General features: G+C 41.4%; 1 protein-coding gene across 1 annotated transcript in view; it reads right to left on the reverse strand.

The window, feature by feature from the left end:
• INSC (INSC spindle orientation adaptor protein) overlaps window positions 1-9,060 on the reverse strand; it is a 133,400-nt gene extending 124,340 nt beyond the window's left edge. Inside the window, exon 1 of the mRNA XM_050335915.1 lies at window positions 9,029-9,060. The gene's annotated coding sequence lies outside the window, so the exon portion shown is untranslated. The remainder of the gene's footprint in view (window positions 1-9,028) is intronic.
• Between the last annotated feature and the right edge of the window lie 7,697 nt (window positions 9,061-16,757).

The following is a 16,757-nucleotide window of genomic DNA, read 5'->3' on the forward strand; positions in this document are numbered from 1 at the left end:
ATAATACTCCATTCCCCCCTGAAAAAAAAAACAGAAAACATGCACACCTATGTTTAGTTGAGTAGAACAAAACAAATAAAATTAAAAAGTTACCCTATCTTCCAAAGCTTAGGAAACCAGCCTCTAAGTGGGAATCAACACAAACGTCCATTCCTACTTATGAAAACTCAGTTGCAGCTTGTAAGTGCAAAGGTGGGTTCACACATATAGTAAACACAGTCACACAGAATCATTATAACTTTCAAAGTTAAACAGATTCAGGAGATGTGAAATTTTCTGTCTAGATCCTGCACTTGATAGGCAGTTAATTGCTTCTCCATTTGTAGAGGACAACAACATAGCAATGAAAGCTTAGAGGACACTTTACCAGGAAGCACATTCAAGATTTATCCCAGCTTCAGAGACATTATTAGTTCCAAAACCACAGTTTGTACTAAAAAAACCAGTGATTTACATTTCTTCACTAAATCATCTGGTGTTGACTGTCCAGCCAGTTGAGATTTGGGTTTATTTGTTTTCTTGAGGTAATTCATTTTGAAACAGCTCTACTTCTTTGCACAAGATGGTACCTCTGCAGCAGGGCACTCAGGACCATTGCACTTAGTGATTGCTGTGGGTGCCTACCAACAGCACTTTTCAGAGAAATACCACTAGTAAAGGGAAATGTAGTCCTAAAGTTACTAAACCAGCTAATCCTTAACACATGGAACAGAGAAGAGGAGTTCTCTGGCCAAAAAAGCTCTCTCACAACTGGAAAAGTTAATGTGAGTGATGAAAGTAAGGTGGTGTTCCAGCCAAGCTGAGAATATTTAAAGAGAAATAATTTGAGCATGCTGATGTTTTACATCTGCTCCTCCAAGGTGTTTGTAATATCCAAGATAAGGCCCTAAACCCATATCTGGATCACAAGTTGTTGAGAAGAAAACCTATATTTTTATTAATTCACGTATGCAGCCTGTAAGTAGTAAAATCCCTACACACAGGACAGGATAAAATTCTGCAACAGACACACTCACTGTATGTAGAGTGTGCTATATCATGCTATGGCTTCTTGTTCTAGGACAGAGACTGTCACAGAAGAAATATTAACTTCAGAAAAGAGCTTGAGTTCACAAATCACAATTTGTTTCAACACCAACAAGTGTTCAGTTGTCTAGTTTGGCTACTCTCAGAGCATACTGAAAGAGCTGTCTGCACAGCCTTATACCTACTCAAGGGAACTTTGCATTTTCCTAACTAGTAGCTGTGTTCACATCCATGGGGAGTGACACAGACCAAGTTTCATCAAAAATAAAAAGTCTGAACTATCTTTTGAATTGCCTGTTGCCTCTTTTCCAAATTTAACAGCAAGGAATTATACCAAGTCTACCAATTACTTGACTTCTCTCACATGATGAGATTTAACCATAAAAGAATCTTCTTTGTTTTTCTAGGTCTCCATCCAGAAAGTGCATGCTGAAAGATATCTATTGCTTACACATTTTACACACCAGTTACCTGTTGTTGTTTCTGTATATAAATTTGTACAGTCATACACTTATATATACACTAATATTTAAAATAAAACCAATCCTAGATCTCTTGATAATTAAGCTGTTTTTTCTTTTTTATAGAAAGTTTTATCTCATTATCCCAGCACCGCTTCCCACCTGGGCAGTGGCTTGAACAAACAATGATTCTGTGGGCTCTGGTTCCAATTCACTTGAAAAGCCACAAACTTGAGCCGTTGTTGAGAAAGTGAATTATTCAAAGCTGTGCAGCTTAATGGCCACAGGGTACTTTGTTTAGGGTGTAGTATTGCTATGGCCAGAAGTTTTGGTGGTGCTTTTTGTTTTGTTTTTCTAAAGTTTAGGTAGCACATCCCCCTCCACAGACACACGCTTTGTAGTTGTTTGAAGTGACCAAGAAAGTTGGGGGTGAGAGAGAACCACACTACTAAATATCAAATACACCACTATCTGCAAGTCATAGCCTTAGGAACACATCCACCAGACTCATCCAAGAAAAAGTCCAATACAAAATCAGAACTAACAAAGCCAGAACCATTTCTTTGCAATTTCTGGATGCTAATTGCAGAGAAGGGCCAAGCACATGGTTCTAGATTTAAAATTGCTAAGGACTTTCTTGACATATGGAAAGATACTTGAAGAGAAGACAGATGTATATTTGTCATACATACACAGTTTAAAAGCTCACTCAGGAGCTGATGGATGGTATATTGGAGACTTAATTAGATTTTAGTATCTTGAAGTTGTTCTCACATATCATATCTATTTCAGTTACTACAAACATTTTGTTTAGAGCATAAATTAGGGTTCTGCCAAAGAGAGATTTTTGACCCTAAGCCTCCGACCATGAGATATGGACAAACCATAAGACAAGGACAAACCAAATGCCCAGAAGATACAAGCTGCCCTCCCTACTTTTGCAGCCAAGAAGGTGAAAGGATGATCTCTATGGGAAAGCTCAGGCAGCCTCCTGTAACATGCACTAAGCAGCTTGCTGTCCCTTAGTCTCTGTTGGCAAAGGCTCCCATGGAGCAGCAGAGACAGGAGAGGTCTGAAGAGCTCATGGAGTAATAGCAACAGGGAGGAGAGAGTCTGTGGGATATAGCTACAATGCTGTGGAGATACCTCCAAACATTTCTGAGCGAGAAAACACTCAGCTGCCCTGAGTGCTGAGCAGCCAGTGCCCTCAGGAGCATCACCAAAAGGCCTTACTTTACAACACAAGATGGTCTGGCTTCAGACTTTAACTGCAGAGCCAGGAGTTGATGTTTCACCATCATCATCTGACTCCACATACAGGCTCGTTTTCAGCTTAAAAAAAACCACCACAGAGTCAAATCCGCAGAAACAACCATAACCATACTTACACAGCCTCCTGGTTCATAATAAAACGCCATGGCCTTCCTCTTGTGTACTGGAGCTGCCACCTTCTCTTCCTTTCTCAAATTGCTCTCCCCTGTAGTGATTAGTCAGTGAGGTGCACTGTCTTCATGTTTTTCAAACACCATTTAAAAACTATACTCCATAAGCTGCTGAATTCAAAATCCAAACACCAACCTCTGTGTGAAAGGCACAAAAAAGGAGACACTCCCCCTCAACAACCACTCCCAAATACTTTCCACGCTTGGTAGCACAGATCTAACCCACCTGTGCAAGCCAATAAGGAGCACAGGTTGTGCTTGTCAGCACTAAACAGCAGCAGAAAGGGAGCAATAAATAAACACAAGAGAAGCTGTGATAGAGGAAAGCTATCCTGCTCACAATCAAGGTGATGGCAAAACTCCCAACAAGAAGCAGTGTTGCGCCTTGCATCAGCAGCCAAGAGCTCAGTGCAATAATCTTACTATTCCTGTGCCTTCCTGTGCAGATTTCTAAAGAAAAATTCCCCGTGCATTCCTTACACAGTGTGTCCCTTATCTTCTTACCAGAAACACAAGAAAATTCATTGCTCCCAGACCCTGTGCTGTAACACTGATCACATTTCAGTCTAACTGATAAATAAAGAAAAGCCTTACGTAACAGTCTTCATTCAAGACACTTAAATCTGCACCTTCAAATCCGCTTTATGCATTTTCAGTCACATAAAAGTAAAACACTTTCCCCTAGAAGAAAACCGAGGATGGTAGAAAAAGCCGATGTATTCTCCTGGCCCATTTAACAAATGAAACACTTACTTTCTGTTTGGTGTAAAGTGACAGCTGGCTTATTAGAACTGACACTGATCCTCCCGAGAGGATTTCAGGGAGCGAGTCACACAGGTGAAGGTCAAAACAGCAAAGGAATTAAATGAAGGGAGGAAGGAAGCAGCTTTCTCTTAAGGACAGAAATTAGCTAACAGAAAAGCTATTCCTAACGCCGGCCTTGCTGGTTGAAAATACTGCACCTGCAATATGTTCTGTTCTGGAGAAACGCTTCCGAGACACTTTTTGAATTTAAGTTTTTATACCTTGTCACCAGCTCTGCGTGCTGCAGTCAGGACTCACCAGTGCAGGTCTCACCTGCAAACAGGGCTCTGTAAACACGGTCTGTGCCATGTCACTGCCTGACTTACGCAGTGTCAAAGGCAACACATTTAATATCCTTATTTATGAGTCATACATCAATTCTGACATATGTGAAAAGGATAATTAACATGGAATGGCACATTTTTTAAGGTGAATGAGACAAAAGACACAGCTGTACTGTCTCAGTGAGTTTTAACTCCTGCACCAGGCACACACAGCTGGCTGCAGAGTTTCATGAGTTCTCTGGCTCCCTCAGCAGACCTTCAGCAGGCCAAAGGAATTAAGAGTTTAGCCAAGAGATGATCAGTTTTTGCCAAGGTTTGTTTAGCACTCCGGCTTTCGCCTCCCTGTGTCTAGCCCTGCAAATGACCTCCCTGCAGCACCGGGACCTTGGCAGCCACTGCACCACAGCAAAATCTAGGGGAGGAGGATTACATCCTCACCAGGGGAGGTACAGAGTTGGTAAGAGAGGGTGTATCTAGTGCATGGCTCTGGAGAGAAATGGGGCTTTGAGCCCTGGCCAGCGTTAGAATCCCTGCCTCAGGCAAGATGTACCATCTTCTTGTGGCAAATCCTTAATGGGAGATAGAGCCCATATTGCCCAGATGGTCTGACTTTTATTTCTTTTTGTGTTTACTCTGTTGAAATTACAACAGTGAAAATAGAGGCAACACATTTTTACTAACCCTGACTCCACTGCACTGAGAAGGGCAGCATATCTGTGTCCCATTAGACAAACCAAGGATGTGGGTGCTGGTGCCCATGAAAATGCTTCAACCAGGCTAACAATAAATTACTGTGGTGTAAGCCACTCCTTGGGAGACCCCACAACCAGGGGGTTTGTTCTCCTTTCACGCTTTGAGAGTACAGAAGAGCAGCTGAAAGTGTTAAGTCCAGTCTAAGTCTGGTTTTAAGTCCTTGCTAACCAAGAACCTGAAAAGAATCAGAGTGAGCTGTTTCTTGCTGAAAGTGATCCCCCACCATTTGGGCATTTTGGGTTTCCCTAACAATTCTAGAACTCAGTGAGCTGCATTTGGATTTGCAGGGAGAGGTCACTAAACTAAATCTGGCAGGTACCAGCACCTCTGGTTGTAATTTCAGCCCTCCCCAGGCACACTTGTATGATTTAAGGTCCTAGATTTAATTATTCTTTCATGTAGACGTGACTTACTTAAAACTACGAGTTTTAAGTACTACTCTGGCCTATCCTGGCTAGAGTCAAACTAATATGGCTTTACTGACTACATTAGGACTCTGCCAGGGTGACACAGTGACAGAGTCTGGGGATGTGAGTATATAAAACCAGCATAATTTCTCCAGAAGTAGCTTTTCACTGGTCTCTGTAAGGTCTGACCAAAAAGTTTCCTCCATAACTCTGTATTATTACAATTTTGATGACATGGCACTCTGACATCAGAAATTATCGCATGCAGCTCCATGTGAGAGAACTCAGGACCACCAAAACCTAATTACTGTGGCTTGATCTAACTGAGGATGAAGGTCCAAAACTAAGCATGCTTGAGAAGAAATTTTTGACTCCTGAAATGCATCGAGCAAGTAATTTGGTTTGTGAATACTGTGGTCACTTTTCAGATCTAGGCATGGCATACAGAGCAGTACATAACACTTTTCCTCCTAAACACAAAATGTAAGAAGAGAAATGTGTTGTTAAATGGTTCCTCTACAATCAGGGGGGAAATTGTGACTATTCAGGCCACCAGACATGGCACAGGTGGCCCTGCGTCCCCACAGGAGCTCCCAAGGATATGTTTCCCAACCAATTCTGGCCGTGCCACAGGTTTTCCCTGTATGACAGGAGATCTGGGCAGGTTTAAATTCACAAAATGTTCTAAATTTGCTAGGTGACTAAGAGTGACAGAGAGCAGGTGTATTGTCCCAATATGTCACAATTTTCCCAGAAAAATATGAGTCAGAAATCCAATTTCTGATTTTCAGTGCTCCTTCAAATCACTCCAAGCAGATTTGAGTTGGCTTGCCAGGTTATTAGTTTTTGTTTGGCAACACCTCTTCCTTATGCTAACAAGATCCATACAGGAGTGCCTGGATGTCAAAGGTACGCTCAGAAATTTGCACAGAACAAAGGCAGGAGCTGAGAAGTTTGGCTTTGCCATAAAGTTTTGCAGAGTCTCAGATCTCTTCTGATCTAATCCAGTTTAAATCAACAGTTTTAATTCTGATGCTCTGGATAATATCCTGAGTTTGAGCACATATCCATGGAAGACCCCAAGGAATAGGTATAGGTAATTAAATACATTCCTCGGCTCTGCACAACTTCTGTGAAATACTGAAAAAAGCCACTTGCATACTGGTCACACTTATTATAGAGCACCCACTCAAATAAACATGCTTAGGTAGAAATGAACTAATAACTAGCTCTAATCTCTTTCAAAGGTCACAAGCCTGCTAAAACGTTTTCAATGCATTTTTGAGTATGAGCCTACCGAAAAGCTGTGGATCTCTTGCCTTCTGCTGGGTTCACAGCATGAGGTGCTTTCCCTCCCTGCAGAGCTTCAACTGCAGAAGTTCAGGCCTTCCTAGGGCTTTTTATTTGCAATCTGATGTCTGCAGAATGAGTGTCTTTCACCAGACCATCTGCCTCCTGCTACCTCCCACCCCATCGAGCTCTGCAGAGGGATAGAGTCCAGAAAACACAGGAGCAATAGCAGGGAAAGAACTGAGCTACTTGACTTGTAACTAAGCACAATCCGTTTACAAGTCCAATTAGAAAAGTTATGGTTAATCCCTGCTTGGGAGGGAGGGACAGAGAGAGGCAAGCAGGCAGGCAGAAGCAAAGAAGAAATCTTGTTTAAGAGATAAGAACAACATTATCTAATCCCAGCTGAAGTACTTCCCTTTGTGATTAACAGAAATTCACTCCATTGGGTCCTCCGTGCCCTTAATTTACTCTCCCAAACTAATCTAACTCTCATCTGATGACCTGCATTATTCAAAGGGACTCTTCCAGCAATCAGGGAGTGGGCACAGGTACTTGTCCTCTGAATTTCCTTTCAGACAGCACTTCCACCTCTGACGCTCTCGGAGACCTCTATGAAGGACTGAGACACTCCCTAAACCCCAAAACATTTCCATATGGACCAGTGCCATGCATTTTATGGCCCATTAACACCAGGTAGCTACCTGGGGAGATGACTGAAGAATGAAGAATGGAGTTAATTGGGCCAGGTACACAGGAGGCAGAAGAAAGCTGGCACGTGGTCGCTCATGCCACTCTAGCTGATTATACTGGTAGTAAACCTTGCACTCTGAGACCACATTTGCTTTCCAGGCCCAGGAAAAATATGTGCTTCCTCCTGTGTTCATTAAGGAGGTATGAAGAGTAGTACCCAACCCCTGCAGGAGGAAAAAAGAGCTTTACATGTCTGTGCCATCCTGTACATGCCTTTCTAGAAACTTTCTTCAAGCCCATTTATTTTCTCTTTGATCACCAGAAATTTCTGCCAGAAATGACACATTAAGTATTTGTCATTCAAAAATAAAAAAATAAAAAAGGTCAATGGGTAAAAAGCACACCTCTACACAGAATGATAGTTGTAAAGAACCCAGGAGCAATGTCAGTGCCCTTTGGAAAAAAAATTACATAGGCCAAAGGATGACTGCCAAAAAATACTAATATCTTTTATTAGACAGAGCATGTCTTAACCCCATTTTCCTTAATGCTTTAATACACATTTTACCTCATATGACACTGATGAAAATTTAAAACCACCTCAAAGAGTACAAGGTTGTATAAAAGAAGCAAAGGAGCATTTGGATTTCATCTTCACCAAAGAGGAGGAGACAAACCTTTGTTTGTAAAGGATAGTAAAATGTTAACAGTGTATTATATTTTTTTATTATTATTATTTTATTTTTCAGTCTTCCAAGTATCCTCTCTACATATAGCCATGTAGACCTACCAAATCCATAAAATATTTCATGTTTGTCTTTTTCTACAGATGCAGCACAATTTCAACCTCCAACACAGTATGCATGATTCCTTGTGAGATTTTCAGCAAACAAATTGAAATCAAACTGTCCAAGGACTGAAGTCCTGCAACATGAAACTGCAAAGATTTTTGAAGTCAATATTATATTCATGTGTAAATCAATTCCAGCAAGATTCATCATGCATATTTACCCGTATGCAAAAATTCTTGAACAATCAAACCCCAGATAGGTGGGGTTTTACATAATATTATGAAAATTAAAACAGATTTGATGTTATTCTAGTATCTATCAGCTTTGACTTTACATGGTTCATTTAGTTAAAGAGAGCAGGGATAGAAAAAGCAGAGAATAAAAAATTTGTATGAAAATGGCCCTATTTTAGGAGGAACCTGGTACAACTGGCTTTACACTGCCAACACACTTCCACGCCCCCTCTGGATATAAACCACTTTAAACAAAAAACACAGATATACCATTACAGCTTTTTTTGGTCTGTCTGTAGAAACTGCCACATGTGCAACTGAGAAAAAGTATCTAACCCAGTAATAGCTTTCCTTTTCCAAGAGGAAATATTTGCCTCAGCGTACGCAAGTTTTAGAAATACAGAAATGAGTTCCTAGAGGCTGAGCTATTTTCACTTACCACAAACATCAGACAAGACTATTCACATAAAGTGAAGATTTGGTTCAAAATAAGTAACAATACAAAAATGTGTGATAAGATACAGAAACACAAGCCTTGAGCAGCAGAAGAAAGCACTCTGAAAAACTGTTATCACATAACATATTCACCTCCTTTTTTACATTCAAAGTATATGAAAGTTCCAGTCCAAAATGCATTGTCAGAAAGAGTTGCTCAACTGCTTAAACTTCACATTTAACACACTCACTACCCTTACAAAGTGCCAGTATGGACTTAATCTCATAGACAGCTCAGACTATGGACAAATATTATCACCCAATAGTAATTACCACTTGCCCTCATTTTCTCTCTGTATGTACCAACAAATATCCTTTTTCTGCTTTTCCAGCTGAAGCAGCCAATTACCTGCTGTGCATTGTAAGCTCCTGTCCACATTCCCCAGGAAATGGATAAAGTGCCGTGCAGCACAGTGAGCAGAGACCACTCAGATGCAAAATAATTCTGAACTCACTCAAAGTCTCTCCACTGCATTTGCAGGCTGAGCTACGTCTTAACTGTATTTATTCACTACTGGAAGACTACACTTTACAGTTATAACCTTGGCAAATACTGAGCATTTAAATAATTCTGGTTTTGCTTATCTGCACAAAGGGGTTTTAGTCTTCTAGCACAGCTGTACACAAAAGAATAGAGTGCCATTTCAAACCCAAACCCTGAAGTCACTACTCACCAGCATGTGATTATATATTCAGTAAGCCCGATGAGTTGAAAAGATTTTGTTGCAGGAGACAAAAGTTACAAAAAAGCAGGCAAAGTTAACAAAAATGAAGGGAAACTAGCGTAAATCCTCTCCTCATTCATCTACTCAAATGTTCCTGAAAACTAAAAAGAACCTTAAAGAAAGTGCTCTCAGCAAAGACTACATCCTCTTGTCAGTCAAACCCTGCATAGTTTCAGCTAGGCATCCGTCCAACAAGACATGGAATTATTCTATTTTTGTCTCCCAACGCAAGTGGAAACATTTTTACAGATTTGTGGTGAGGATTTCAATTTTTTGTAGTGGTCAGCTAGTAGAGGAATGTAATTAAAGACACTGATAAATGTAAGACAGTTCAGAAAGGAAGAACTGGATAATCCTGGAGATAAATAACAATTCCATTACAATACAGTCTGATCTAAAAGCATAATAAAAACTTTTAATGAGGTTAAAAATCCAGATGTGATGCACTGGAAGAAAGCTGTATAAACTGTTTTTTTGAAAACAGCATTGTTGTCAGTAGTGGAATAACACCAAATTTTCGTTATATGTAGGCTGATCTTTTTTAATGAAATAATTTCAGGAAAAAATTTTAATTATATTATTCAGAGCACTAAAAATCTGGTTTACCACCCATGTTATGTCTGGTATGTTACTGTTTTTACTCCACACAGGTGTTTCCTTAGAAGTAGTTCATATGTTGCCTATTGCTGTCTTACAAAATAAACCTTCTAAACTTCTGGCTTTGTAAAGTAGGGAAATACTTTGGAAATTATACGTTTCACTTCTGTTGCATTTAATTTTTGTTTTTATTATATCAGTGAGAAAGTATGGTCATTTCCTGCCTACATTCAGTGACACTGAAACTCAGTGTACATCATTACCGATCCACAGAGCTCTTCAGACAAGAGACTTTCCTCACAAGGGAAGCTTTTAGTTCAATTCCTCAAAACAGTGTCGTCATCAAGGAGGCTGAACTTTTGTCCCCGCTGCCTTCTCCTCTCTGTTCCAACTTCCTCATCCACTGCCCCTTTCACACTTACTATTTTGCTCCCATCAATCCTCCTCTGATGTCCTCCATGGCTGCCCTTTTCCATTATGCACTTATAGCCCTTTTCAGTCTTCTTTACAGCTCTGAGTCCCTGTCTCTGGGTCCTGCTCGCTGAGTGAATGCCCTGCCCTGCCTGCCTTAGGGCTTCTCCAGCCACTGCTGCCTGCTGGGTTACCTTCCATGCTACTTCTAAGTATAGAAAGCTCCCTCCTGAATTAGTCCAAGAAGCAAGCTGGTCCTGGCTGTCACCATCCCTCAGGCCAAAGCCTTCATCCACACGCACTAGAAGATACGAGAGAACCACAGCAGTAATTTAGAGGATTGTGAGGAACAAACAGTCCATATCTTAACAGGGAAGAAAAGAAGCAGCTGCTGTCCCCCTGTTCTCCATACCTACATGTTGCTTTTTTGCTCAGATATTTCAAGTTCCCTTACAGTGTGGATGTCCTTGGGGTGGGACATCTCCTACTACATTTTGAATTAGTCCCTGGGATAACAGGATCCAGTCTTTTTACACTGCTGGGCATTATTGCAAAGCAAGCAAGAAATAAGCTCTTCCTTTAACATCTTGCTACTTATTTTCTTCTTCCTCAAATCACAGCTCTTGTGAGATGTTGCTTTCTACTGAATGAACAGACTTGTTCTAAATTTTAGGGATGAAAAAAGGAGGTTTAAAAGACCCCTGTGTAGACAGGCACACATTGTAGATGGGTGCCCACACATTACTAGAATAGACAATGGGCTATTAAAGCTTCAGCAGAACAAGGAACTTGCTTCCCTTGTGAAACATCTCAGGCCCATTACCATGCAGGTTTCTCTAACCAGGAGCATGACATGCTGTCATTCCACTCTTTAATTCTCATGTTTGCTAAGAGTGGGACAAGAAATGTGAAGGAGAGAAGCACAAACTGGAGCTCAGGGATGAAGCAAAAAGGCAAAAGGAGCCCTAATTGCTAAGGTGTAGTTCTGCTTGGGTTACATTTGGGAAGGCAGGATTAGGATAAGGCAGGATTATCTTTATTAGACTTGCCAGCCCTGTTCTTGCTGACATAGGAGTTGAATTTCTCCATTTAATCCTCAGATACAAGGATACCTGGAAATCTTTCATCGGTGACAGGTAGAGAAGACTTTACCTCAGGCAGGGGTACCAAGGAAACCATAAACTTTCTTCAGGCTCATTTTTTCCTCAGACTTTCTGAATAAGCATGGCTTCATCCACTCCTGGGTCCTACAAGCCTGCCCATGTCAGCTCTGGTGCCTACTGATGGACTGTTCCCAGTTCTCTTTTACCACGGAGCCTTTGAATCCAACCCTTAGCTCAAACTCCTGATACCCTCTCCCATAGTAACACTGTGGCTGTTTTTACAGCTTGCTGTTTCCTGGGAAGCCTTTCTCACCAGCCCTCTGTGAGTATGCTGGGCAGAATGACCCAGTCCTTGCACCCAAGGCAGCTCCACCTGCACCTTCTGAGCCTGGTGTGATGAGGGAGAGGAGAGTGCCTTCCAACCTGGAGCAGCACAGAAGTTTTGATTTTTCTTGTGCCTGCCCAAATCTGATGCCAGTTCATCTAAGGGATGAATGGTGCTTTTGAGATGAGCAAAATACTATAATTTAGGGAGTTTGTAATTTACCAGAGGACTTGTGTATTTTGTGCTTAGCACAGCTCCCAAGTAATAAAAGACTTGTGGTAACATAACCTAAACACCAAGGCTCTCAAACCCTGTCTTTCTCAGGGCAGTGAACAGCCTGTCAGCATTTCCACACCTTCTCTCTGCACTGGACAACCCAAACAAACAGCTGACACTGATGTAGATCATTCTTAAACTCCACTACCGCCAGCACCTAATGCTGAATACAATTCCCAATCATTCTGATATCCAAAATGCAGGAAAATCATCAAGACTTTGCATTATTAATGTCTAATTAATATGACGTTTCTTGCTGTCTGGCTAGCAGCCACTATTACACCAGTATGACATTGACTTTTAAAATGGAGATGTTTTATGGCACTGATTGCTTAACTGTCTTGTTCTAAAATTGCCTGGTCTCAAAAATCCATCCATTTTAAAGAGTTTCTGAGGGGAAAAAAACTCTGGATTAAGATTACTGTTTCATTATTGGTCAGAGTCTTAATTTCCTTCCTGTGATACCAGGCTGCTCATCATTTTTGACAACACATTTAATTACTGTTACAACCCCCACAACTTTTTCCTAGGTGCTGTCAAGACTATTTTAATTAAAATAATATCTTTACAGAGGTTAATGAAAACTGGGAAAAAAATTCCAGCAGGAATTTGTCATCTGCCACTCTTCATTAGTGGGTTCATAAGAAACCAAATTCCCACAGTCCCCACAACTCGTGGAGACTTAGTGGGACCAGGAAAACACCCTTGGGTGGCTTCCACAGCTCACCCATTTTGCCATGCAGAACCAGCACCCTTTCCACTGAGTAATTATCAGACAAAGTCCTCGTTATTCTCCTCAGAAATACTAATGACCATGAGGCATATAAAATCTCCTTCATTATGTCAAATGCTACTGTGATAGCACCAAAGACATAACCTGGGATAACCTATACTTTATCAAAGATAAGACAATTTGGTATCAAGAAGTGCATTTCTTCTTACACATTTTAAAACCAACTGAACTATATGAGGGAATCCAATGCTTCCAACTGTAAATGCACTCGGACACGCTCACTACAAATATTTTTTTACTTTTTTAGAGTAGACGAGTGTCCACTTTAAATAAACCCTGCATATAATTAGACAAATGAATATATATTGAACAAAATTTTTCTTTTTTTTAGTTAGAAACCCTCACTTGGCGTTAAACCATAACTCTGCAAACTGCTAATCTAGAAAATTACAGGTTTTCAGTCAAACCAGCTCACTTTGTTTCTGTGTATGGCTATGGTTCACAAACTTCGCAGACATTCACCAAATTGTCTTGAAGTAACACTCATAAGTGTAGAGCTCACTCATTACTAATTCTTTGTCCATTTTAAACACAATTTACATGCTGCTTGTGTATCTTTGTGTGTAGGGGACAGCAGACTCATCAGTCTGACCTTTAGAGTCAGTTGGCTATAACTTCTGGCTCCTCTTCTAGCTCAAATGTTTGTTCTGTGGTCTCACTTTCTATAATAATAATAATAATAATAATGGCCAGTCTTCGCGAGCGAAGATCCGGGGAAGGTCTTTACACCTTCCAGCCTGCGCATTGGATTTTTTAGGTGAGACACAGTGTGCGCGGAACTGAGCCCACCCTTTAATCCTAAGGTTCATCTGCCGGGGCCAAGCGAGCTTGGACGGTGGCAGCGAGGTCCTTAGGACGTAGGTGGGTTGCCTTTAAGGGCTAATGAGCCCCACCTGCCCGGGAGTGGCCCTGACCGGGAATCGAACCCGGGTCTCCGCGGTGATAGCGCCGCGCCTTTACCACTAGACCACCATCACCACTACCATTTATTTGGAAAAATGGTCACCTCCCCAGCTGAGCCAGCTCTGTGCTGTGAACACACTCCCATCGAAGAGAAACTTCAAAGTCTGCACCTCTGCAGGCAGCAGAACTAGCAAAGGCTGTTTTCCTTCAGATTTCCATGCTGTTTATTAAACTTTCTGTTCTCAGTTCTTTGCCATGTGCTGCATTACATCCTTTATGGTTCCCCTGCTTCCTTCTAACAGACCTCTCGAGCTCATCTCCACATGACAAGTAGTTCCTGAAAGAAGGCGGCAGCTAATTCCTCACTTTTCCCTTAGTAGGAAGCCACCTGGATGCTGATTTTGACAAAACTTTTAGAAACTTTGTTCCTAGGAGATGCTGGGATTTCACTGGCTTTCCTAGTTACACAGCTGCCAGATGTGTCCCACTCCCACCTGTGAAGTGGCTGTCCCAGAGTGAGGATACTGAGAAGTCCTGTTCCATTCTGGAAAGCAGAGCCCTGAGAGCTGCAGCATAACACTGAACAGCTGGTTGAAACTTCTTGTAGGCTTACTATTGTGTTATGTACTGCTCATGTAAAAACTATGCAGTTGTTAAATATATTATGCATTAGTACCAAAAAAACCCTGGGAAACAAACTGGAAGGAATCCCTTATGAGGTCAACACTGCTGCTCTTCATCAAGGGGAGACAGAAAATCGAGGGCCTACTGCAAATAAGGAAAAATCTGAAGAGTTTTTTTGCCAGGTGACTGCTTCCCACTGCATCTGAACACGTCATATTCCCCCCATCCTGCCTGCAAGCATGAGAGTTGCTCTGTTAAAGAGAACTTATTTTAACGTAAAGTTGTCAAACATAAATCAGCCTTGAATAGGAATAATTAGAGCCAGTTAGAAGATTAAAACCATGGGAACAAACTGAAATATACAACAACTCCTCTGTAGCTGTGATTTTCTGCGGGGGAGGCAGAGGATTCATGTTCTCAGTCACTCTCCATTGGGGCATTTTCTAGTAAAGGGGCAGCATTGTCGATCGCTCTCGGACTCAGATTTGCTCATGCCTTTTTTGTGACAATGATGATGCCTCAAAGCCTTTTCTATTAGCCTTTCCCATTATAAACCTTCTTTAGCTCACAACAGTTCATATGCTTTCTGCTGTAAGGATAAAGGAGCTCTTCACTCACACACTGCAGTGATTCTGATTACTGGGAGGATATTTGAAATATAATATTGTGAGGAGAGGTGTAATTATGTCTGTATTTGAATGGAGCTATTCTAAGAGGCTTTGCAAAGAAGATTGTCATGGCTGCTATAGGACCCTGGGGTCAAGCAGTCCATTAGGAAATAGTCAGGACCTGAAAATGGTCTGGCTGTTTTTTGGATGCTTGACAAATTCCACCACCTTCTTAGGAATCTGGTATTAATTGTTCTCATTGTAAGGGCTCAGACTGGTCAGTAAGCACTGTCATTGGCACCAGTGCTCCTTAACACTCCTAAGGGTACCAACAACATTCTTTTCTTTCCCTTACTACTGGATGTGGTTGCATCCTGCAATTGCATTTACGCAACAAACACTGTTCTTTCTGCTGAGCCTGGATTTCCTTTTTTTCTCTTCCTCATTTCATCCCTGTACTGATTTCAGTTGAGATTGAGTTAATTTTCTTTCAGTAGCTGTTACAATGCTGTGTTTTGGATTTAGGAAGAGAATAATGTTGATAAAGCACTGATGTTTTAGTTGTTGCTAAATGGTATTTGCTTAAGTCTGGGGCTTTTGAGCTTCTCACCCCACCACACCAGCACAGATGCTGGGGTGTACAAGGAACTGGAAGGGGACACAGCCAGGACAGTTGGTTCAAACCAGCTAGAGGGATATTCCATAACATATGATGGCATGGTCAATATATAAACTGAGGGGAAAGCTGGCCAGAGGCAGCTGCACAGGAACTGGCAGGGCATCAGTCGGTGAGTGGTGAGCAATTGCACTGAGCATCACTTGTTTTGTGTATATTAATTCTTTTATCATCATTATTACTATTGTTATTTTCCCTTCCATTTATCTCCTATTGAACTGTCTTTATCTCAACTCCTGAATTTTATTCTTTCTTCCCAGTTCTCTCCCCCATCTGACTGGCATCAGGGGGAGACAGCACAAGTGGATGTGTAGTGTTTATCTGCCTGTCAGGTTAAACCACAACAATGCAGTGCAGCTAAAATAGCATCCCAAATTCTGTTAAGACTAGGGTATATTTCTTCCTCCATGCAGCTGGTAGTCAGAACTGGCCACCCAAAAATTGAAAGGGAGAGAAGCAGAATAATCTTTCCTCTTGGAATTACAGATTTGAATTTTAGCCCTTTCCAGTTTATCTCCTCCTATTTTACTTTTTATATAGTCTCACTTGTGTGCATTCTCAGTCCCCGCTTAGCCTTTGCTCTGTCTTGCCCCCCACAGTAATTGGGCAGTGCCTACAACAAGACACACCCAAAGTCCTTGTGCAATTGCCACTGAAGCTTTGTCTTAATCTTCTGACTAGAAAACGAGCTTCCTTTCTCATTTTCTGCCTGCCCCTTGGATTTATTCCAGCAACTTAATGCTGTACAAGCAATAGAGAAAGTTAGAGGAAACCCAATTTTTCATTTCCCTGAGAGCCTGACCTGGGCTAACAGCTCTGTGGAGAAGGTGAGATTTCCACATGCTCTTCCCACTCATACAAGCACTGTGGCCCAAAAAAAGGAGTTTAATCAGGGTTTTGCCAAGATATCCCAAAGTTAGGTTTTCTTGAAAAATCTTCCCATTTGGCTTGTTTATGGACACAGTGCTCAGCTGGGCTCTGTCATTCTAGTGAGACCTGCATGGTGCAGAGTTAGTTTAGAAATCTGGCCTGAGGAG

Source organism: Myiozetetes cayanensis, unplaced genomic scaffold, assembly GCF_022539395.1.
Source record: "Myiozetetes cayanensis isolate MyiCay16 unplaced genomic scaffold, myiCay2020 scf6-25, whole genome shotgun sequence".
Classification (NCBI taxonomy): domain Eukaryota; kingdom Metazoa; phylum Chordata; class Aves; order Passeriformes; family Tyrannidae; genus Myiozetetes; species Myiozetetes cayanensis.